This window comes from Hipposideros armiger, unplaced genomic scaffold, assembly GCF_001890085.2.
Source record: "Hipposideros armiger isolate ML-2016 unplaced genomic scaffold, ASM189008v1 scaffold_113, whole genome shotgun sequence".
NCBI classification, from domain to species: domain Eukaryota; kingdom Metazoa; phylum Chordata; class Mammalia; order Chiroptera; family Hipposideridae; genus Hipposideros; species Hipposideros armiger.
This window is the reverse complement of record NW_017731463.1, coordinates 3,568,395-3,593,036: the sequence shown is the minus strand read 5'-3', so window position 1 is coordinate 3,593,036 and position 24,642 is coordinate 3,568,395. Positions and strand designations below refer to the sequence as shown.

Sequence of the window (24,642 nt, the reverse complement as noted above, 5' to 3'; positions counted from 1 at the left end):
GTGTACCTTTTGTTCATGTTTTATTCACGAAGTGACTTTTGAGACAAATTATACAGTGATTAAGGAAAAAGAAAATGACCATATGATTTCCTGTTTACTACTCAGCAGCAAGCATTTTCCATAGAGAGTAAAGAGCTGTGGCAGTGACTGTATAAACCACATGATAGACTAGAGAAGCTCACTTTGACTATTGACCTTTTATAAAGGGAGAAGAAACGTGGAAAGATTAAGTTGGTTAGTAATGGCATTAAAACTCTGAGATTTAATGTATTTACAATAAAGTGAAATTTGTTTTTCTTATAGTTTTAACATAATTGTTTTGAAAATATTAACCAAGTAAACCAAATGCAGAGAACCATCAAATGATGGGCTTCTATATGCATTGTAGAGTGACAGATTCAAGTTGCTGTTAACACGCGGACACATCCCCCTTCCCAATCAGCAACTGAGTTTTGTGTATCCACTGTGTATCCTGTAGTCTGGTTAAATTCTTATTAATGTTACTTTTAAGATTTTCTGTAAATGATCAAGTCATCTGCAAAGAGCCTCAGTTCTGCTTCTTTCCAATCTTTATGTCTTTAATTAATTTTTTCGCTTTTATTTCACTGGTTAGGACCTCTAGTACGAACGTTGAGTAAAATTGTGAGAGTGGACACTAATTTCTCATCTTATTGGGAAAGCATTTATTTTACCACTAAGGTATATCATGTTAGCTGTAGGTTTTCCATCGCTGCCCTTTATTGGGTTGAGAAAGTTCCTTCTATTCCTAGTTTGCTGCAAATTTTTTTTAATCATGAGTGAGTGTTCAATATTTTCAAAAGATTTTCCCTCACCTATTGAAATGACCATTTGATTTTCCCCCCATTCTGTTAATATGTTAATATGGTGTATAAAATGGTGTATAACTTTCATTGCTGGAATAAATCCCATTTGATCATGATGTAGCTTTAATATATTATCAGTTTTGATTTACTAATTTTGTTAAGGATTTTTTGCACTTACCAGAATATTAATCTGTAATTTTCATTGTAGGTTTTGATATAATGGTTATGCTGGACTCACAAAATGTGTTGGGAAGTAGTCCCTCCTCAATTTTTGAAGGAATTTGCATAAGATGTGTTTTGTTTCTTCTGTAAATGTTTGATAAAATGCATCAGTGAAGCCATCTAGGTTGGAGATTTTTTTATAATAAATTCAATTTCTTTAATAGATATAGGGCTTTTCAGATTTTCTGTTTCATCTTGTGCTGGTTTGGGTAAATTGTGTTTTTTAATGAATTTGTCTATTTCATCAGTTGTTGACTTATTAGCCATGAAGTTGTTCTTAATATTCCCTTATCCTATAAGTGTCTGCAGAATCTGTAATGATATTCCCTTTATTAAATTCTGATTTTGGTAAATTGTGTTCTCTTTTTTCTTTGATCAGCCTTACTAGGGGTTTATACATTTTATTAATCTTTTCAAAGAGCCAACTTTTGGCTTTGGTAATTTTTTTTTCTTTGCTTTCTATTTTATTGCCTTTGCTCACTATTATTTTAATTTGCTTGACTTTTCCTGGCTTCTTAAGATAAAATATTGCATCGTTGATTTTAAACATTTGTTTTTTTAAATATAGCATTTAAAGATATGGATTTATCTTCTGCTTAACTATATAACACAAGTTTGATAATATTGTATTTTCATTTATTTTTTTATTTTAATTTTTTATTAGTTTCAGGTGTACAAAGCAATGTAATAGTTAGACATTTACACCCCTCACAAAGTGATAACCCCTTTCTCCCTCCCCCCTTATTATTTAGGTAAATGTTTTCTAACTTCCATTGTGATTTCTTTGAACTGTGGGATACTTAGAAGAGTGTTGTTTAATTTCAAAATATATAGGGGTTTTTAGATATCTTAGTGGTATGATTTCTATTTTATATTTGATTATAATTACAGAAGGTGTACTCTAAAATTTCAGTCATCTGAAATTTTTTTTTTTTTAATGGTCCACCATATGTTCCATCTTGATTTTTGTTGTTGTTGTGTGTAGTGTTTTATACGTCTGGTTAAGATGGTTGATAGTAAGTCATATTGTCTGTATATTTACTGATTTTTTTTTCTTTAGTTTTATCAGTTCTGACAAAATCTCCAGCTATGACTGTGAATTTGTTCCTTTATTCTGCCTGTTTTGCTTTATATATTTTGAAGCTCTGTTATTAGATTCATTTTATTGATGTATTATGTCTTTATGAAATGTCCGTCTTTATCTTTGGTAATACTTTTGTTTTGAAATTCAGTGTGTCTCATATTAATATAACTACTCCAGATCTTTTAGATTAATGTTTGCATCTTAGATCTTTTTAGAATATCCTTTTACATTTAGCATCTCTGCGTTTTATATTTAAGCTGCCACTTTTGTAGACAGCATATGTTTGCATCTGATTTTTTTAAAAAATTCATTTTGACAGTTTTTACTTTTTAATTGGATATGTTTAGGCCATTCATATTTATTAATGGAATTATTGACATGGTTGGGTTTCCTATTTGTACCATGTGTTTTTTGTTCCTTTTGATATTCTTGCATTTTTTTGATTTAGTATTTTTTTACTATTCCATTTTATTTCTATTAGCTTGTTAGTTATGTCTCTTATTTAAACATTAAAAAAATTTATGGTTAGTGTTGTTGATATGGTTGAATTTAGGTCTCCTGTTTACTTATTTTCTGTTTGTTTCATTAAAAAATTCCTCTGTTCATAATTTTTTGCCAAAAAAATTTCTTTTTAATATTTAAGTTCCCCTATTGGTATGCATTCTCAGTGGGGGACATCTCTCCCAAGGAGCAAAAATTGGTTCTTGGTGGAGGTTATGAAAAACTTAGATATTACAATGTTTGTGCATCTCCAGTGGGGTGCATTATGTAAACAAATGTACAGTATATTCGTAGTATTCAGAGTTCATGTGAGAGGCTAGAGTTATTAGAAAAAAAGTAAAAAGGGCTTATTAGGGGGCCATGATGGAAAAAACTTTGAGAAACACTGTGATGTCATTATTTTAGCTTGCATTTCTTATTTAATGGTTGTCGTAGGGCAGTGGTTTTCAACCAAGGTTATTTTACTCCCTAGAGGACATTTGACAATGTCTGGAGACATTTTTGATTGTCATGACTGGGGTGATGGTGCTACTGGCACTAGTGGGGTAGAGGCCAGGTATGCTGCTAAATATTCTGCACAGGACAATGCACGGGACAGTCTTTCCAAAACAAAACATTTTCCACTCCAAAATGTTAGTAGTGCTGAGGCTGAGAAACCATGCTCTTGGGATTACAGTATGTGTCCCTAATTTATCACATTCTCTACTGGGTTAATATTTTACCACTTCATGTAAAATATAAGGCCCTTGTAATTCTATAGTGTTACGTCCCTTGAGTGCCTTGTGCTACTGTTCTCATATATATTTAGATATAAATATGTAATAAAAACGATACAATGTTTTAATTTTTGCTTTGTCTTATGTCTTAAAGAAAAGCAGGAAAAATAGCTTTAATATATATTACATATTAAATTCAATTTTTTGATTTCTTCATTTCTTCCTATGGATTTGAGTTTCTGTCTGATTAGTATTTCCCTTCAGCCTGAAGCGCTTTCTTTAGCATTTCTTTCAGGGCAGATCTGTTGGCTACCAGTACACTCATTTTTTGTATATCTTAAAACGTTTTCATGTCATCTTCATTTTGGAAGGATTTTTTTCATTGTATATAGAATTCTGATTTGATAGATTTGTTTCTTGCATTACTTAAAGATGTTATTTCATTTTCTTTTCGTCTCCACTGTTTTTGATGAGAGTCAGGTGTTACTTTGTGTTGTTCCCTATATATAACATGTCATTTTTTTCCTGGCTGCTTTCAAGATTTTTCTATGGTTGATTTGCAGCTGTTTGAATATGATGTGCCTAAGTGTTGTTTTCTTTGTATTTATCCTCTTTTGGGTTTACTGAACTTTTTATTTTTTCATCTAAAATTGTATATTTTTCTTGGATTTACTGAACTTTTTTTGATCTACAAATATGTTTTTCACTAAACTTGGGAAGTTGTTGGCCATTATTTCTAAAGACATTTTCTATTCTATTCTTTCCGGGACTCTGGTTACATCTATGAAGATCACTTGATAACGTTTCAAACACAGGTCAATTAGGCTCTGTGTTTTGGTTTTTTTTTCCAATCTTTTTTATTTCAGTTCTTCAGACTGGATAATTTTTATTAAGCTACTAAGTTCACTGATTCTTCAGCCATCTCTAGACCGTTAATCCATACAGTAAATTTTTCCACTTGGTTCTTCTTTAAAAGGTCCTGTTTTTTTGTTGAAATTCTTCATCTCTTCATTTATTATGCCCATGTTTTTTTAATTCCGTGGATATTTTTATCATAGCTGCATTAAAGTACTTGTCTGTTAATTTCAACATTAGTATTTTTGTGGAGTTGGTTTCTGTTTACTTTTTCTTTTGCCTATGATTACATTTTTTTTCTTCATGTCTGGTAATTTTCAGCTGTATACAGTTCATTGTGGTGATATATCATACCAACTCTTGATCTGTTATTTCCTTACAAAGACTGTTGTTGGCTTTTGTTCTAACTGCTACTTACTTTCAGTCTACTTCATCTCTACACTTTATGTCCCTTCTTGTGAAAAACAGCTGAAATCTCTGCATTTCTGCTTTTTTCCTGCTACTTTTTGCTTCCTGCTTTCATGGTTTTTGGAGCCTTTCCTATTCATGCATAATTCAGGGGTTAGCCAGAATTTGGGCAGAGTTTATTTGTAGGTTTTGGGCTGCCCTCTCTGTCTCCCTGTTTTGTATGATATCCCTTTCACTTTTCAGCCATTTTGACAGCTCCAAACTCCATCATCTGACTCCTTAAACCAGCAAGACTATGGTTTTCAATTTGAGTTTTACCTATCCTAATCTCAAGGAATGGGGGCGCCCCTCAAGCAAAAAACCATGTAAATGCAAATCTCACCCTGTGCACTTCAGTTCTTTCAACTTCTCTTCCAGTTTCTGCTTGCTTTTGATGCTTTCCATTACCTTCGAATATATAGTTGTTTTTTATATTTTGTACAGAGTTTATCATTTTATGTATGGGCATGTTAGTCTAACCAAGTCACCCTACAGCTATTGTAAGTGGAACTGTACTAGGTATTATGTCAACATATAGATGTAAAATTGTGTTTAAGTTTTATAGTCACTTAGTTTTGTTATTTGTCTAATGTAATTTCTCTTAACAAGTTGGGAGTAGAAATTTCATCAACATTTATAGTTGAGGAAACTAATGTTTTAAACCATCTGAGTTCCAATTACCTGGAAATATAGCTGGACCTTTTTTCCAAGTGAATTCATAGAATTTTAAGTTACAGGAGACTTCGGAAGTAGTCTAGTCTTATCCCTATTTATTTTACAGCTGAAAAAGCAGGTCAAATTTTTGAGTTAGGGGCAGAGCCTGGACCAGTAGTGGGGATTCCTTTATTGCCAGTTTTCTGATACTTCATATTTTATTTCTTGACACTCATGAATGTATCAAAGTTCTTTTAAAAAATCTTTTATTAGTATTGGTTAGAGAGGGGCTTGGAGCTGTTGGGCACAAGGGTGAAACCCCTCAGAATGGGAAGGGGCATATCCTCTGTCTGGTGGACCCCTCACACTGAGTAGGATCATTCCCTGCTCTGTGTTCCCGTGGGAATGTCGGGAAGCTGTGCCTTTGAACTTGTGTTATTGCCCTTGGAGAAACCTCTCCATAGTTTCTATATCCTTTGACATAGAGGAACTTTAATTATCTGTTGGCATTCTCTAATCAGTCACATCACCTACTGATGTGATAATCATGCACCTTCCACTGTATTTTCTTCTATATATGCTTTTGCTTATGCCCGTTTTTCTACTTGACATATTTTTCCCCTTTGTCTTGTCAGTGAAAATCTTGTATGTCCTTCAAGGCCAGATTTTAAGATCACCTTCTCAATATTTTTTTCAGATCACAGTCTCAAAGTTAGAATGTCTTCTGTTGTCTGGAATATCACTTCACTTGCTTCCTTGTGGTTTTATTCTGACTCGTTATTACATAGATCCATGATTTCTGCTTCTCTGTTGTAGACTCCCTGAGGGCAGGAACTGTGTCGAGCACAACTGTGTTTCTTTCCCATATAGGGTCTACCAGTACCTCGAACATAGTAGGCTCTTAATCAGTCTTTGATGAATGAATGAGGAAGAGGAAGAAAACAGCTCTGGAAGCTCAAATAGCAGAATATCACAGATTTCAAGGCAAGGAACTAGAAGTGGGACAGCTCAGGCAAGGCAGGGAACACAGAACAGGTCAGCGTTATGAAAGCAGCCGATATCTAGGGTAGGGTTTTGGTAAGGGCGGTGCTGGGATCTTAGATCAGGTTGCATATCTGTCAGGTTTTGTATGTAGGAAAATGGAACAAACAGGGTAGGACTCGGTAGAAACCGACTGAATGGTTCTTCTTGGCAGAGGTGGCGGGACAAAGCCCAGATAGTCCTGGAATGGATTACTATATAAGGTGTCTAAATTAGGTAAGTGGGACACTAGTGTGGATATAATAGTGGTCACAGTTCTGGAACATTCATCCATATTTTAAGGGTAAGTTTTGCTTTACTCTTAGAACTGCAAACTACTTCTGCGTTCATGAAACTTAACTTTTCAAGCCTATGAGAAGAATCTTTTCTACTGATGGGTCATTCATCTCAGATATTGTAGGCAACTAAAATCTCAATATATAAGGCGTAACTGTTTTCATTATTTAACAGCTCGGAGCACTCGTGGTCTTTGGTTTGCCCTCCTGAGTAATATAAAACAAATAGCTTTCCATGTGACAAGCCGTCAGATATTTCTCAGGATCACTGATGTCTTCCCTAAAATCCCCTTTTTAAGCAAAATGTTCTCTTTTCTTTAGTTTGTTTATTGTATGACATAGTTTCCAGCCCTCTCATACATAATCTTGGTGTCCTACTGTGTAAATATGTTTGTCAATGTCGTTCTCAAAATGTGGTGCCCGGAAGTGAACGTAATGCTGCAGATGTGGTCTGTGCAGGGAAGCACGCAGCTGGACTGTTAGCTCCCAGGCCAGTCAGGGCAATCTAAGGGTGAAGTCGCCTTTTTTAGTTTTACCTTTTAAAAGAACTTTTTAAAATGTTTTGTTTATATAAGTCATTTACATGTGCCAATTTATTGTCCAGATGCTACCAGTTTACATTGCTATTGCTAGTTTGTAAAAGTGTCTGCTTTCTCGAACCATAGCCATCACTGGGTGTTACGCTTTTTAGTTTTTACCATTTTATTGCTGTTTTATTTTACATATCTTTGTTACTGAGGTTTAACTTTGTATTAATGCTTTTAAAAACCCTTTTTTTTCTCTCTCTCAAATGAATTGCTTGCTTTTGTCCTTAGTCAATTGTTATGAGGCCTGTTTTTGGTCAAGTTTATACATCTTATATGTTCTTATTTATGTGTAAGAGCTATTTATATTTTTTGAATACCATTATTCTATTACCCTTTTTTGTTGTTGTTGCAAATGTTTTTCTTGGCTTGAATATACCTTTTAACTTTATGGTATGTTTTTGTCATGTAAAAGTTTAAAATTGTTATGCAGTCTAATTATCAAACTTTTCCCTTCTAAGGATGCCATTGAGGCCATATTTAGAAACTAACTCTTGCCCTGTTTTCTTTGAGCATCATTAGGATTCAAAAAATTTTGTGTTATCTAAGTAATAGATGAATTCCTTTTGTAAAAGATTCGATCAGTAAATAAATACAGTATGATATGGTTCCTCCACTCCCATTTTCCTTCTCAGAAGTAACCACTGTCAAGTGTGATGTGTCAGTATAAAGCCAGATTTTTCCTTAAATATTCAGTAACCAGAAAGATACGTGCCAAACTATAAATTGCATTTGCCTCTTGTCAAGAGATTGGGATTCAAGAGATTAGGCAGGGCACAGGAAGAAGGGTAATTAAAGAAATGGTACTTTTATACTTTATTCTGTATAAGCATTTGGATCTTTTTTGTCTCACTTTACATAAATGGCATTATATTCACTTAACATGTCATAGAAATTTGTCTGTGCCTTTGCAACATGGTAACTTAAAAGAGAAAAGTGACTAGTGTTACGTAACTTGCTTTTAGTGAATCTATTCTTCTCATCCATCAACTTCTCTCTTTTTTTTTTAATAGTCATTTTCTTTTTTTAAAGATTTTATTGGGGAATTGGGGAAAGGGAACAGCCAAGTTGTTGTCCTTCAATCTTTAGTTGTGGAGGGCGCAGCTAGCTTCTAGCTTAGCTCCAAGTCCAGTTGCCATCCAGCCACCTATTGGCAGCTCTTGGCCACTCAGCTCAAGGTGCCATGTTCAGTCTTAGTTGCTGGTGGGCATAGCCCACCATCCCATGTGGGAGTCAACCAGCAACCTTGTTGTTAGGAGCACGTTTTCTCACCAGCTGAACCATCCTGCCACCTGTTGGCAGCTCAGTGGCAGCTCAGCTTGGGCGCAGCTCACTGGTCCATATGGAAATCGAACCAGCCACCCTGTTGCTCAGAGCTCATGCTCTTAACCAACTGAGCCACTTGTCCGGCCCCCTCTCTCATTTTTTTTTTTTAAAGTACTGATATACCATCAGTTTTGTCCAGTGGTTAAGCGGATGGAACGTAGCTTTAAGTCTTGGCTCTGCCATTTATTAGTGAATGTGGGCAAAATACTTAATATGCCTTAAATTTCTCATCTGTAAAATGGAGATGACAATGTTGTGTATTTTATATGCTTGTAAGACTCAAAGATCACAGTGTTTGATTAGCTCTTATCACAGTGCATGGAAAATAATAAATCGTTAACAAACAATAGCTGCTAGTATCATTTAATAATCTGTTACTTAATATTGCTCAGTTAGACATCAAGTTTACTAATATTTAACATTTAGGCTTATCCATTGTTTTCTTCGGTAAAAACAAGAAAGACCCTTGCCCTTTTCAGTTTTGTTTCTTAATATCCTTTGGATACGCTACATTTCTCAGAGGTTATTGATGTGAACTGGCACTCCAAGTGGTAAGTCACTGTCTGCTCAGTGCCGTGGGCTTCTCTGTGGGAAGCCGGGTGTGGAAGCGGAGCTGCTCTGTGACCCTGCCCTTTCGGGCCTGAACGTGTGCTTTCCTCTCCAGGCTTCTTCCTTTACCACGTAGAAATCCACGTTTGTCTGTAACAAGTTAGCTGCGTTCATTATAGAACTTGCGAGTTCTATTAGTTGTTTTCTGTATCTGTTTTTCATTATACCCCTCTCATCTTTTTTAACACTTTTTCTTAAATGAATTAGTGCTAAAGCAAGTATATCCATTTTTTCTTCCTCACTCAGGATTGGGTAAAACCAAATGACTACTTTTTAATCCCATGGTTGAACTTTATGACTAAAAACGTTTCCCGTATAAGAACACTGATTTCCTTATCTTACACAGTTGAAAGCTAAGGCATTCTCTCTAAAATCTGTGGGTCAAGAAATGGAGGCTTAAGTGTATTTTTTTTAACAGTATATGTATCAGCCACCAGAAAAACTAAAAATGAAAATAAAAATAATAAAAATTGGGAAGAAGGGTGAAGGGGAACTCAATTTCTCACCTTCATAGTGGGAAGTCAGTTGATGCGGTTACAGATGATAAATTAAGAAACAGAGCCTAATGCCCTAAGTATTAAAAGTGGCTATTTTTGAGAAGTGGACTGGAGAGAGAAGGGTGTGTGTGTGCGTGTGTGTGTGTGTGTGTGTGTGTGTGTGTGAATGGTGGAAGAGACACTTTAATTTTTAAGTCATATTCTTTCATATGCTACTAAGTTATTTGTGTATATATTGGTTAATAATAAACTATATCCTGCATGATCACAGTTTATTAAAATAAAAAAAACATAGTTTTGTATAATGATGTATGTATAGAAATTGATTAGAAGGAAATATTACCAAAGTATTAAATGTGATTATCTCTGGGTAATGAGTTTTTTTCTTTACTACATTTTTCTATATTTTGTAAAATTTCTAAAGTGAATATTTTACTTTTATATAGTCAGAAAAATATTATTAAGGGAAAATATCTAGGACCTCCTGGATTAAATTTGTCACTTATTTGGCATCAATATGACTGTTTTTTGTTTATACAAGTACTATAACTTTTTTTTTAATTAAAGGAATTGTACACCATATTGTCTAAATGTGTGTAAATGTATTAGTAAGGCAGGCATTCTGCTAAAAATAACAGAAAACCCAGCCAACAGTAACAAGACAAAGGCAGATTTATTTTTCTCACTTAAGAAGGGTAAAGGTGGGCAGTTGCCGGTCGTTTAGTAGATAAGGATAAAATCATCAAAGATTCCAGCTCTCTCTTTCTGCTTCACCTTTCGCTTGTTGGCTTTTCGATCTTACACTTGTTGCTTCAAGTTTTCAAAATGGCTGTCCTAACAAATATTACGTTCCTGTGTAGGCAAACAAATGGGAGGTGGCTGGTGTCAGCCACTGTCCTTTGTATTAGGAAAGCAACAGCTTTCTCAGAAGTTCACTATCAGACTTCCTTTTCTGTCTTGTTCTCCAGAACTGGGTTATGTGTTCCCTTAGTTGTGAGAAGGCCAGTGTCTGGCTTTCAGTCTTTTAGTGGGGGTGGCAAGGGCGAAGAGAGTTGGGAAATGATGTCACATTAGCCAACCAACAGTGTCTGCCACAGAACCTTGTGATATCTGTCATTAATGTCTGTACTTCGGTTCTCAATCAGATTTCCAGGAGAGACGACAGCCTTTCCAGAGGTCAGATTGAAAATCTGGCACACAACCATTCTCTAAAATTTAGCCCTGTGCAATTTACTCTAAAATTGCAGCCATTTTTCTGGTCATAGGAGTACTAGGTTTGTACTCCTTAAAAAAAAAAAAAGATAGTCTGGTATTCTGAAGAGATAGTCAATTAGGAGGTATGTTTGTAAAATGATCCGCAGTTTGACTTTATTCTTGCAGAATCCAAATTTCAGTTTCTAGCCAGTAATCTGAGATTGCGAGTTTTTAGTGTATTAGGGCAATTGGTTAAAGGTTTTCATTTTTGTTTTTGTTTCTAAGTCAAAGTATGCAATGAAACTGGTAGTCATAGGTTTTATAGTTGCTGGTTCCAACTCTACTGATCCAAACAACACTGGGTCAGCCCCCAAGTATATTGTTCAAAGTATTAGATCTTACGTTCACTTGGATTTTTTCCTCCGCATATTGAAATGGGTATTTCCCCCTACTTCTTTATTCCTGTGTCGCTGACTTCTTTAAAAAGAGCTTGCAGACTTTTGTAGTTGTCATTGTGATAATTATGGTTTTCAACATGAAAATGTTACTGAATGAAATATATTACTATGAAATTAGGCTTGCTTGTAAAAGTTTAGGTCTTAATAGTTGTGTTTATCAATGAATTGGTAAACTTTTATCTTATGGTAATTCTTTTTTACCCATTAACCATAGATATTTACTTAGCTCCAAGCCATTTTTGTCTTAGTCCCAAAGGTGTTATCAGCTTATGCTTTTGAGGAGTGAAAAATTGTCCTTATAAAGTAAATGAGCATATTCATTTCTAGTCCTTGGATAAACGAATTTCTTTATTTCATTATAGAAAAATATGTGCTGGGGATTGGGGAGGATATGAAGATGAAGAAACAGGTCACCTACCCTCAAGGAGTCTGGAGCCTAATGGGGGGTAAACACTCTTTAAGATGAATCAGTTTCCTTATCTGTAAAACGGGGATAATGATAGCCCTTACCTACCTTCTGAGCGTTGTTGTAAAGATTGAGTTAAATCATATGAAAGGCGTAGAATTATGCCAGTAACATAATAAGTGCTTCATAAATGTTAGCTGCCATTACTATTATTATTACTACTAAATAGAGACTTGTACAAAGTGCTTTGGGAGCACAGACTAGGCATGGTTGGCATCCTGGAAAAATTAGGGGAGTGATAAGAGTTTGACCTGTCATCAGTTCCACTTCAGAGTTTCCTGGCTCGTGTTTGCCATGCTAACGCCTAGTGTGTTGTCAATCCTCAGAAACTGCTGAGCGACGCAATCAGAGAATGAGCTATACATGTACACAATGGAATGTTCTTAAAACGTCTTAAAGTAGGTGTCAGTAAAATCGGAAAATTCTATTATTTATTGTCCAATCTCCCCTGCCTGACTTAATCCTAGGATAGAATTTAGAATATATTTTCAAGTAAGTAAACAGAAGATAATTTAAGAAATTGAAAAGCTAATACTTTCAACCAGGCTTTTGAAGCAAGCTGGGTTTTTAAGCAGTGTCAGTTAATATTTTCTAGCACAGACTTCGGATACAAGTACTTTATACTTCAGACTATAGTTGTATCCAAAATATAGACTATTTTGGCAGTGCTGTGTTGTTGTAGGTCAATATAGCTGCATCAGTTATCCACTGCTGCATGACAGACCACACAGCACTTAGTGTTTTTAAACAACAGTTACTATTTTTCATGATTCTGTGGTTTGACTCAGTGGTTCTTCTGGCGATCTCACTTGGGGTCACTCATGTGGCTGCATTTAGAAGGTAGCTGGGCTGAACTGGGAGATCCCAGAGGCCTTGCTGCCGTGTTTGGGTCCTTGGTGCCGAGTGCTGGCTGGGGGTGTCTCAGCTCTCCTCCCCGCGGCTTCCTGGAACAGAGCATCTGCCTGGCTTCTGAGAACGTAAGCTACCAGCCCTCCTGAAGGCGAGTTCCAGAGCTGGCACAGCATTTATTCTAATACATTTTATTGGTCAAACAAGTCACAAGGCAGCCTAGATTCAAGGGGAGGAAACAGAGAGTCCATCTGTTGATGGAAAGAGTGGCAAAGAATTTGTGGCCCTCTTTAATACACGATGTAGCATAGCGCCTTATTATTTTTGATTGGATATTTACATCCTACCATATTTATCATTTCTTACCTTACGATTTATTTCTATTCTTTCTTTTATTCTCAGTGAACATTTGTAGTTAGTCTTCTGCTTCACAATCCAAGTTTCTGTTCTTTTGATATAAACTTTCTACAGTGTGGATTTCAGTTCTGCGTTGTGTTTTTCCTTTGCCTGGGTGTGCTTTTCTAGTTTTCTTTTAACGTGTCCTACATTTTAGCCATCTCCCTTTTCCTTGTATCATTGATTTTTAATTTTATGGAATCTATTAACATTTTTCATTCGCGACATAAATTGTGGGTGTACTAGTAGGACTAGAGGTAATATCAGAAAGAGTGGGGTGGTGTCTATTGTATTATGTTACTGGCATTAGGGCCCTGCATCTTTGGTGGAGGCGTCTAGTGGAAGATGGCCATAGAGCCCCTGTTGACTGAGACCGTTCTAATAGAGTAAACCATAATAAGGTTCACAGGAGACCCACAAAGGGTTTCTTTCTGTTTTTCTCTCTTTTTTTTTCTTTTAAAGAGAATTGAATTGGCAGAAACACTGTCAGCTTGAATTGGAAGGGACAGAGACTGTACAATGAAAAGTGGTCTTTGGATCCCTGAACCTCTACAGGCAGGAAGCACACTGAGAATGCTACATAGCTTCAAACATGATCTTCCCTCGATGGAAAAGAAAGGATGACTCAGAAAGCAGAACCACGAGTCTAGAGGGCAGAGCCAGGCTTTGAATTCGAGTCAGGAATTGCCTGTATCCCACTGGATTTCAGAATTGCCATGAGCCAGTGACGCCCATCACCTCCCGCTTTACCCTTTGGGAGCACCAGTGCTGTGGTAGTGTCCCCATGCCTTTGACGATGTTGGTCTTGAGTTCCTGACCCACAGAGACTGTGAGATAATAAAGGTTTATTGGTATTTGAAAGCAGTGAGTTCTGTGGTAATCTGTTATGCAGTGATAGGTAACTAATGCATTGACAATTAAGTTTAAATTGGAAGGCTGAGATGAAAACTCCACCAAGATGGCAGGCAGTGGGGGTGGGGGAGAGCATTACCATGGAGGAGAAAGAAAACCTCTGATTTCAAAGGTTATCAACTGTAAGAATCATGGGATGATTGTAGGTTACTGGAAAAAGATGTAAACTCAAGAATATTCATTAATGCATATTCAGTTAAATATCAGCAAAAGGAGTTATCTGATGAATTGTTGCTAAGAACTACAATTTTATGTGAAAATGGGGAAGAACTTTTTCTACTTATTTTACATTTAGCTTACCCTTGTTTGTTAGTAAGTGAAGTTATGTGTCCGTAGTACATATTCTCAGAGGTTAACTTACTTACTTTTTAAAAGTATTTAAAATGTTAGAAACAGTAGGGCTCTGTACCCAGCTCTTATTAATTAACTTACCTTTAAAGTAAATGGAAAGAAGAGGAATTACTTTTATTCCTTTTTATTTTGAAAATGTTAATATAAAGAAAAGCTAAAAGCAAATAGTGTTAATGATCACATAAACATACTTAAAGTGTTTTGCCATATTTGCCTTATGTATACTTCTTTCCCAGTTTTATTGAGGTTCACATGACAAATAAAAACTGTATAGATTTAAGTTGTACAGCATATTTTGATATATGTATACATCATTAAGTGATTACCACAATCAAGCTAATTAACATATACACCAACTCACAGTTACAATTTTACTTTTATTTATTTTTTGGTTGAACCATTTGAGAGGAAGTTGGAGATATTTCTCCATCCCTAAGTTCTTTTAGGCCAAATTTCCAAGAATAAGGTATTCATAACTACAATATCATTAACACAATTAAGAAAATAAATACATTCAATATTCACATCCAATATGGTAGTCCGAAAAAATAAATACATTTTTAAAAATCCAGGATCCATACCCTATATTTGCTATGTTTCCAGACAATGTTATTCTGAAATAATAAAAATCTGACATAATACTTTTTATTACATTGATTCTAATTTTTTTGAGGATTTTATGCATCAAGTTTTCTGCCTTGTGGATTTGCCTAATTTTTCCTCATTATTAGATGCAGGGTGAACCTTTTCTGGTGACTTCTGGATCTCTTCACTTTAAAGATATAATTTTCCCACTTACAAATGTGTAAATATGTGGGATCATTGTTTCCAACAGTCGTTCACTTTGGTTTTAAACTTGCATCGATGATACTTGCCGAATCAATTTTTACATTGTGAATTGTAGGGAAATTGCTTTTTAATGACGACATGTGATAGATCTGTATTTGCAAGGAGAAACGCCCTACCACCATTGAAAGAAGCCACTGTTGCTTTTTCTTTTTCAAACTAAATATACTGTTTGCACTGTGGATTTGAAGATATTTATTGTCTGAGTTCCATGTGTGTTTATTTTTATTAATGATTAGAGTAATTTTGAGAAACTTGATTTTTATTTAAAACAAGTTAAAAAGATTAAAAACAAAATTAATAACAGACCTACCCAGTAGTTTTTAGAATTCCTAATAGTGAGGCTCATCAGTCATGCAATATTTACTGACTACCTGCTCAAGTTCACGGAATCACACCAGATAGTATAATGTACTTAACATTAATAATTGTAGTCCTCAAGTACTTACCCAGTTGTGAAGATAAGACATATACAACATAGACAATAAGACACATTTACAGCAGGAAACCGTAAATGCCAAATGACAGGTTAGCCAATAAAATGCTTCCAGTGTTCAGAAAGCTATCAATTTGAACTTTGGCATGTGCAAAGCAGTGTAGGGATATGAAGTGTCTTAAGATGTCACTAATATTCTGAACCTGGGCCTTTCAGGTATACTCTCCAATAATCAAGTGTCTACCACATTATAGCAGCCAAAGAAACAAAAAGAATAAAACATATTCCTTGCCCCTGAAACGTAATTATTGAGACTAAAAACACAGGAATGTATACTACATAAAATCATGAAAAGGCTGTCCTATAATAAAGTTACCTATTTAAGTACCATGGCTGTACAGAAGGGAGAAGTAGGAATTCACATTGCTTGAGAGAGAGGTGTGTGACAGGAATGGCCTTGCAGAGGAAGTGGCATTTGAGTCTGATAGGTTTTAGAGTGAGAGTGGAAGAACATTCTAGCCAGTAGAAGATGAACCAAAATGCCCAGAGGTGTGTGACTGTGTGTGCTGTGGTTTCAGAGAGACTACTAATATATTTTCAGGAAATTTAGGGGTGGTCCTGATTTGGGAGGGGATGACAGAAATGGTTATTCACACTTGTGTGTGTGTGGGTTTTATATATATATATATATATATATATATATATATATATATATATATATATATATACACACACACAGGACAATAACACTTGAAATTTTAATATTCAGTACAATTTTTAATAAAAAATGTATAGAAATAGAAGCAGTGAACTGAAGAATGAACCTGAGTTGGGGAATGAGATGAAAAGGAGACCTCTTTAGGGAAGTACAAAAGGAGTTATTTACTAAGACAGAAAAGAACTAAAATGATGTCATTGCAACCAATGGACAAGAGATTTTACAAGAGGATAGTTAATGATATACAACAGAAATGTCAAAGGAATTGAAAACTAAAAAAAAAGGCCACTGGATTTGACAATAGAAGAATGTCATGAATCCAGTTTCAGTGATTTGGGGGTGGCAGGTGGAAGCCATATTTCTATGGAATAATGAGAGCATGGTTGATGCTTAAATATCAGCTATTTGTTTGAAAAGTTTGGTAGTGAAAAGTAGGGTAGGAATAAAATGAAGACAGCTTGATCAAGTGAATTTTTTTTTTTCTTTAAGATAGAAAAAGCCTTGTATGTACAGGATATGATGGCAGAGGTGAACCTCGTGGTGGGACAGGAAGTACCACAGTTGGCAGAGAAAGAGTCATTGATGGAACAAGGGTTGGGGGGAGATGAGAACCTAGGAGAAGAGGCTAGTCTTGGAAAGGCGGAGAGGCGAACTAGTCGGGGAAGGAACTGAGCATGAAAGACCAGCAGAGAGAAGGAAGGATTGTTACGGAAGAGATGAGGAAAGAAGGGACTCACACATGATGGCTATTATGTTCTCTGAGAATTTGGGGAGAGCAAACTCATCTTGGTTTTAGACTTCCTCGTCTATTTATGCATCTCAGGAGCATGAATGGAGGAAGTCCCCACCCACCCAGCATAATCTGTAGTCGGAGGGTGGCATGGCATAACGAAAGCTACAGGGCGAAGTAGCACTAGACGCACGGTCTTTTCGACCATGAGAAAAGTTTTATTCTAAAGAAAATATTGAACACCAAATACTCTAGTATTATTTTAAAATGCAGTTGTTAATACGTAAAGATTTACAATCACCTTATTTAGGAGTACTAAATGTATCACTGGGTTTAATTTTAAAAGTATAGTTAGTATATAAATTTAAGTTACATTTTTATATAGATAAAATTATTAATTTAATTTTTAAATGTTTAAAAGTTTGCATCATAGTTTGTTTTTTTTCCCCTGAGGGCTTTTCTCTACAAAGTGAGTTAGGACTCTTAAAATTAAGTAATTAAATAGGAGGATTTCATATAGCAATAAGTCCTACAAAAAAGTAAATCATGGTATGCACCAGAGACTTACCCTGGCTGGGGTGAGGGGTAACTTTGCTTGGGGTGATCTTGGAAGGAGTCTTTGAAGAGGTAACTTATTTTTTTAAACCTTTTAAACATTATTTTAAAAAATTGTGATCATATATACATTACACAGAACTTAACCATTTTCGCCATTTTTAAGTGTACAGGTTAGTAGCATTAAGTACATTCATGTAGTTATGCCACCATCACCATCTCCATCTCCAGGCCTTTTTTTATCTTACAGAACTGAAACTGCCCCCATTAAACAGGGACTCCCCATTCCCTTTGGAATGAGATGACGACAGGAGGCAGACATTGTTATACTGTTTTGAAATAAGAAAGCAGATGGACAGACAGTAACTAACTCAGCATAGAGGAAAGGTCTCAACCCCAGTAAGTGCACGGCCCCTGGGAGGTTTACTGCTGTGTCCGGAGCTTCCACAGACCTCAGCATTGGGAAGCACCGGACACTGAGGGCAGAAGGGTCAGCAATGGAGCTGGAAACGGGGGTGGCTGGAAACTGTGCGCCTACAGGTGGAGTCCTTAGGTCCTCCCCCTAGGGACCCTTCTTGTAGGTAGGTGACTCCCTCCACCAGCAACCTGTGGCCTCAGGAGACCAAGGTTGGTTTGTTCTTTCTTTCTTCCTCTCTTTCTTCCTCCTTTTCTTTTCTTTTCTTTTCTTTTCTTTTCTTTTCTTTTCTTTTCTTTTCTTTTCTTTTCTTTCCTTTCCTTTCCTTTCCTTTCCTTTCCTTTCCTTTCCTTTTCTCTCTTTCTTTCTTTCTTTCTTTCTTTCTTTCTTTCTTTCTTTCTTTCTTTCTTTCTTTCTTTCTTTCTTTCCTCCCCACCCCCTCTTTTTAATTTCAGGTATACAACACAGTGCAATAGTTATGCTTTATACCCCTCAAAGTGACCATTCCCCTCCCCCAATCCGCTGCCCCACTCCCCCCAATATCATACATATCTATTACAAGGTTTATTCTTTATAAAATTCAAAGAAATCCCTGCATCCTGAAACCAGGAGCAATGGGTGTCTGACTGATTTAAAACAAGACGATTCAGGGAAACCTACATCTGAACTGTGGAACTTCTAGCTTGTTTTCTCTGCCCTCTTTCCAGAATTCTAGGCAGGCCTGTCCTGCTCATCTGCAGAAGACCGAGATAGCTTCAGATACCGATAGGCTCACCACCAGAGCACCTTAAGAACTCTACCAGTGGACAAGCCCTGTTTGCCCACACATCTTTCAGTCGATTCTTTTCAGAACCTCATTCTTAAACATGAACTAACAATCCAACATCATTGGACGTTTGGGAAAAGCCTCCAAAAAAAAAATGATCAAAATAAAAAAAAAACACAGAAATAAAGAATGATGAGGAAGGAATGATACTTAGAGTATTGGGAGAAAACAGGTACCATAGGGATCAAAAGAAAGCCTAAAAGAAACCAACCCTCTAATAATACCAGAGAAGTCCTGTTTCTCTCCCCATTAAAATGGTAGAGAAAACAAAAGCAGACATCTATCAAGGGTAAAGAGAACTGGATGAGAGGTGACAGCAGACAGAAGATAACAACCGAATACTGGAAGCGGAGAACCTGATGTGGGCGTGGTGACTGATTTAGTAGAGCTGAGAAAGCAAGAAACCTAGTAATTCCCCTGTGGTGCCATCAGAAATTGGTCTTCCTTTAATGATGATGGGCTGTGCTTTATTTGGACTACTAGCTCCTACTTGGTGAGTAATATACTTTCTCCCAATGGAAGCTGTTGATAGGCTGTCCACCTATGGAGAAATCAGAATTAGAATGCAGTTCTTGTTTCCTTATGGCTCTCTAAGCGGTCCAGTTTTACATCCTTCTCCTTACTGTTGGTGAGCCAGCATTTCATAGGGAATAGCTAATGCTTATCTGGGTGGCAGTGACAATGGGTTTGAAAAGGAGGCTGAAAAGAAAATACAGTATTCAACCTAAGAATGTGTCCTACATTTTGTTTGTAAAGTACTTGCTTAAAACTTGGCACTTCCTGTTGAAATAATGTAATAAAGGATTATTAGATTCCCAGACTGAATTTTAAAAGACTTTTTATCAGCAACTAAATGGGCATTGGTGAGTTCTCTGGGAGATCTAATTTTGTGTAATGTTTTCCTGTGAAGAAATGCCTTATTGTGATACAGGAGCACATGGATTTAGAGTCAGGCAGACACAAATTCAAATCCTGCCTGTGCCATTTTTCTGTTATGTGACCTAGGGTAAATTATTTAATATTTTTGAGTCCCAGTAAAATGAGAATAATACCTAACTGAGAGGGTAGTTGTTGTGCTGATTAAGTGAAATTAAAATAGATAAAGCATCTAGTTCCCTGGACCCAGTGAGGTCAATACCTGCAAGTTTCCTTCACTCCCACCTTTGTGTGGTATGCGGGTTAATTTTCTAGGACTTAAGGGAAGTGCAGATCAATTGAAGGTATGTAACATTTTTGAAATGGAATTCATGCTTTTCAATTTTGCCTTATTTATTTACAACGCTTGTGTTCCTTGTCATTTGATATATTTGCTATTGTAATGCCGTAGAAAGCCTAGGAATGGGACTCAGGATATCCAGGGTCTGGTGAGCTTCCTTTTCTACTACAACTAGATGAGTGATATTGTTCGTGTTACTTCCCCACTTTGGGTCTCATGCCTGATTTGCCAAGTGAAAGTGCTCTATTACAAGATGATGTCTAAAAGTTTGTTTCTGCCCTAACGTCGTATGATCCTGGGATCTGTGACCCTGGGTATCTTTTTGCGACCTGGGTTTTATGGGTTGTTGAGGCTTAGGATACACTTACTGTATGTGATCAACTCAGTTTAATGTGTTCAGAGGACTTGAAGTGACTGGGCGTTACTAGACAAATCACTGATGTTTGGCTGTTTCACTGGGAAACAGTTTAGCGAGGAAACCTATGTTTGAGTGGAAATATACAGGAGTGGGCCTTGCTTTTCTTCCTACAGAGAGAACCATTATTTTCAAAGCCATATGGATTTTGCCAGCTCTTACAACCCTTTTCCTCCTAACAGTTGTGGACGTTCTTGTTCCAAGGATGACTTGGGGTGTGCGTGTCCCTGTGTGTTTTACGTCATGTTTAATGTTTGTGGTGCTAATCTCAGCTCACTTGTCACTGCCAAAGGAATCCGTCTCTGACTCCGAGTTAGATCATGTTATTTGTTTACATGGTATTTTTCCTTTTTCATCGTCTGGATGATGCATATGTCTGATTTTGTAATATCTTTCTTCCCAGCTAGACTTCAAGCCCTTGGAGGGCAGGGACAGAATCTCTTTTGCTGACTTTCATCTCTAATGTCTGGGACAGAGCTGACAGTCAGGACATATTTTTTGAATAAACAAATAATTAAAATTGTTTTCCAACAAATATTAAATGAGTAGAAATATAATGGTAAATAAGAGCCCAAGATACTTATTAGAATTAATGATGGTAGCCTTCGCTATTACCAAACATTGAATTTAAAAGGAAAGAATAATCAAGGTGGTTGTATAAATGACTTTTATTATTGTTTGTGCAAGAACAGTGAACATTCCCTAGTACAGGAAGCAACTTTGAAAAACTGCTGGCAGGACTAAGAAGTCAGACTGTCCTTGACCCTCAGATCAAATGTTTCAGAGCCTGAGTTTCCTTAAATCCTCTTCAGTTTGGAACAAACATTTTGACACAATGAAAGATTTATTCTGTAATTTTTGGTCTTCATAAACAAAGAGCCTAACTAAATTTGCTAAACAAAACTTTCTAATTTTTACTAGTTCCATTTTTAAAAAAGTTCATTTCCTTTCAGGGGCATAACACTTTGAAATGAGCTCAGCTGTGTTAGCAGATAAACATGTTGATTCATTTGGCCCGAAGCTACTGAATGAAGCCTGGAGGGGCACAGTTTGTTCTTTCTCCCACCCCGAGGCCAAATGTTTTTCTTCCTCTCCTCTCTGGTAAGGGCGGGGACTGGAATAAGTGACTCCCCTTCTGTAGGCTCACCTGCATTGTTTTGGAGGGCAGGGAAAAAGAAGTCTTCACCATTGACTTTTCCTTTTTAAAGTTTTAATCCTTATCATTAACATAAAGCATAAGCTTTTCTCCTACTGCTCATACTGTGATGGGTATGTTGACTAGTAACTGACTGTCATATATAGCTTTACAGTTTTTACAAAGCCATCCATTTTACTGATGCTCTGTTTTGAGTAATGACCCTATTGTTATGAGTCAGCGGTGTCTTCAAGTGTGTTTCATTTTGAGGATGGACCTGATTTTGTATGCGACGTGCAGCGGTGTTGGGATAATAGATATACTCACATGCAGTGAGTTATGCTAAGAGATATTATTGTGAAGTATGTAAAGAACTTTTATAAGAAAACTAGGATGCTCCTTGGTATTTTGGAATAGTTTTTTTAGGAAATGAGCAAAATACGTGGCTTCTACTATTACATAAACCCTGTAAGCTGTTGTTTGTTCAGCATTCACTGTTTCCTATGTGTTAACACCATGTTATGTGCTGTGAATGTGCAAAGATCACTAAGAAATTCTCTCTGCCCTCAAGTAGCTTACCATCCGGGGACCATTTCCCAAAGTGTCCATCATTAATGTGTAGGTGTTCCCCCCAAAATAGATTTGTGTTTGAATATGCTTTAGAAATAACTGGAATGAAGAAAACCGAAGGTTTCTTTAGTAGTTCTGAAAAGTGTATATTGTAGAATCCCAAAAAGGAATTATGCTTTGTAAGATTGTCCAAAATTCCTTGACGCAGTCTGTTTTTTCGCGTGAAACTTACAGTATGGGATCGGAGGGGAAGAGAGGGTGGGAAGGCCAGTGGCAATAGCACGTGCAGGACGATGAACGTGTCATGGAAACGCTCTTTGGGAAACACTGGACTAATGTAATAGTTTTATCTGGCCCACACCTCTGCATGCTGACTCAGAAGTCTAGCATTTGGTGTAGAATCTGTTTATGCTTCTTAATGCTTTCCAGGGTTGGATGAGGGGTTTAGATCCTTTGACTGAATTAGTAAATTGAAAATGGAGATTAGTAGTGAATATGAAAAATGGCACCTGTTGTCTCAAATTCAGCCTGTCGCAAAGCAGACTAACCATTTCTTCCAAAGCAGTTATACCTCCTAGCGTTTCTATTTGATCGTACTGTTTTACCTCCTCGTTAGGCACTGCGGCATGAGACCACACTCATTACCGACCCTTACCTTTCTCTTACCCAGCCATAGCCCCAGTGCCTGTGACCAGATGCTGCCCACTTTTCCCTTCTCATTCATAAGTCTTTCTCCCCCATTCTCACTGCTGTCATCCAGCTTAGAGTCAGATGAAGGAAGTGGACAGTAAATATTTGTCAAATGATGGAATCTCGACTCCCGGAATACCCTCCATGACAGATGTGCTTGTAGGCACTGCCTGCTCTCTTCAGTCCTGCACCACTTTGGTTTGCGTTACACTGTGTGATTTATGTTGAGTTTCTGCTCTGAGCCCTCAGTAGCTCACTGTTACAGAGGAAAATGGTCCAAATGGCCTAACCTGGTGCTGTTGTCTGGCACATTGTACCATCCGTTCCAGCCTGGACCTCACTCACTACTTTTTGATTCATACCGTAGACTCTTCACTGCCACTGCTATGCACCATTTCCCATGAAGTTCTTACTTTTACAGTTTCTACCTAGTGGCCTATGTTGTTCCTTCTACTTGGAATACCTGGTTTTTTGTTTTGTTTTGATTTTTGCCACATATTTAACTACTTAAGCTCATAACCAAAGTTCACATTAAATGCTGATAACTCCATGAGCTCTCCAGCCGAGAATGCTGTTTTTCCTCTGAACATATAACTTTTCTCTGCAAATATAACTGTACTACTCTTGGTGGTGTTCATATATATCATAATAGATATTAATATACCTGGCTTATTGTCTCTAAACTCTAAGTGTCTCGAGGCAACAAGGTGCAGAGTTTGCTGAAACAGATAAACCTCCAAATCTCAGTGGATTAATATAATTTGAGTTTTGTCTCTTGCTCAGTGAAGTCCAAATGAGTCCAGTGTTTCTGATTTGCAGCCTCCTCCTCTCTTGTGTCTGTACCATGTTCAGCACATGGTTCAGCCCGTGCTCATCTGCATGAAGCACAGAGGGCAAATCACATGGAAAGATCACCGCAGAGGTTTCCAGTGGGCCACGCCTACAAGTGGCACTCATTTCTCGTGTTGCACTAGCTAGCACTCAGTCAGATGGCCAGATAGGACTGAGGGAGAGCAGGAAGCAGGGGCCTGGGAAGAAGAGGATTGTGTGAACAAAGGGCAGTTTGTCGAAGTGTCCAAAAGCTTGAGCTCTGAGGTCCAACAAACTGGATTTTAATTCTGGCCCTGTCACTCACCAGGGATGTGACTTTGGACAAATTACTGATCTAGTCATCTGTGAGATTTAACTAATAATGCAGGTAAAGTACTTGGCCTGTAGTTATTACTCAGTACATTACAGCTGTCAATATAATCAATGTTAATCAAAATCAATGTTAAATGAATTTAAACATGGCTAGTTTAAGGAATTTCTTGTGTCATAGCTCCTTTTCTTTAGTTAATAGTATTATGGTGAGAACTATCAAAAGAACTTACAAATTATACTACACTAAATTATATTTTTGCCACACGAAGTACTTCATGAACATACTTTGAAAAGAAGAATGAATAATATTTTTGGAGTGGTTAGAAGATAAAGTAGGGAACTCTCCCAGGAGGTACAGTAAAAGAAAGAATTAGAGAATAGGAGAGAAAAATCTAGGAAAATGAGAAGACTGGTCCAGAAGTTTTCAAAATCAGAATTGCAGACTTTCAGGAAGAAACCAGAAGAAACAGAGATGATAAAAGTCATCAAAGAAATAAATCAAGGAAATATTGTAGAACTGAAGGACATGACTTTTTTCAGATTGAAAGGGCCCATTAGATGCTCTGTACAGTGGCTGATGATAGACCTACACAATAAGGCACATGTTGTGAAATTTAAGAACTAGACCCACATATAAAGGATCAAGAATCAATGCCTTCAGAACTCTCAACAATAGTAGAAGCAAG

The 24,642-nt window shown here is 36.7% G+C and overlaps 1 protein-coding gene and 1 long non-coding RNA gene across 9 annotated transcripts in view; both read left to right on the top strand.

The window, feature by feature from the left end:
• The window catches only part of AKT3 (AKT serine/threonine kinase 3), a 256,037-nt gene that overhangs the window by 6,047 nt on the left and 225,348 nt on the right, over window positions 1-24,642 (top strand). The window lies entirely within an intron of this gene.
• LOC109385354 (uncharacterized) lies at window positions 174-14,358 on the top strand. The gene is made up of 3 exons (XR_002124597.1): window positions 174-234; window positions 11,650-11,733; window positions 13,461-14,358. It is a non-coding gene; the product is annotated as an uncharacterized LOC109385354 (long non-coding RNA).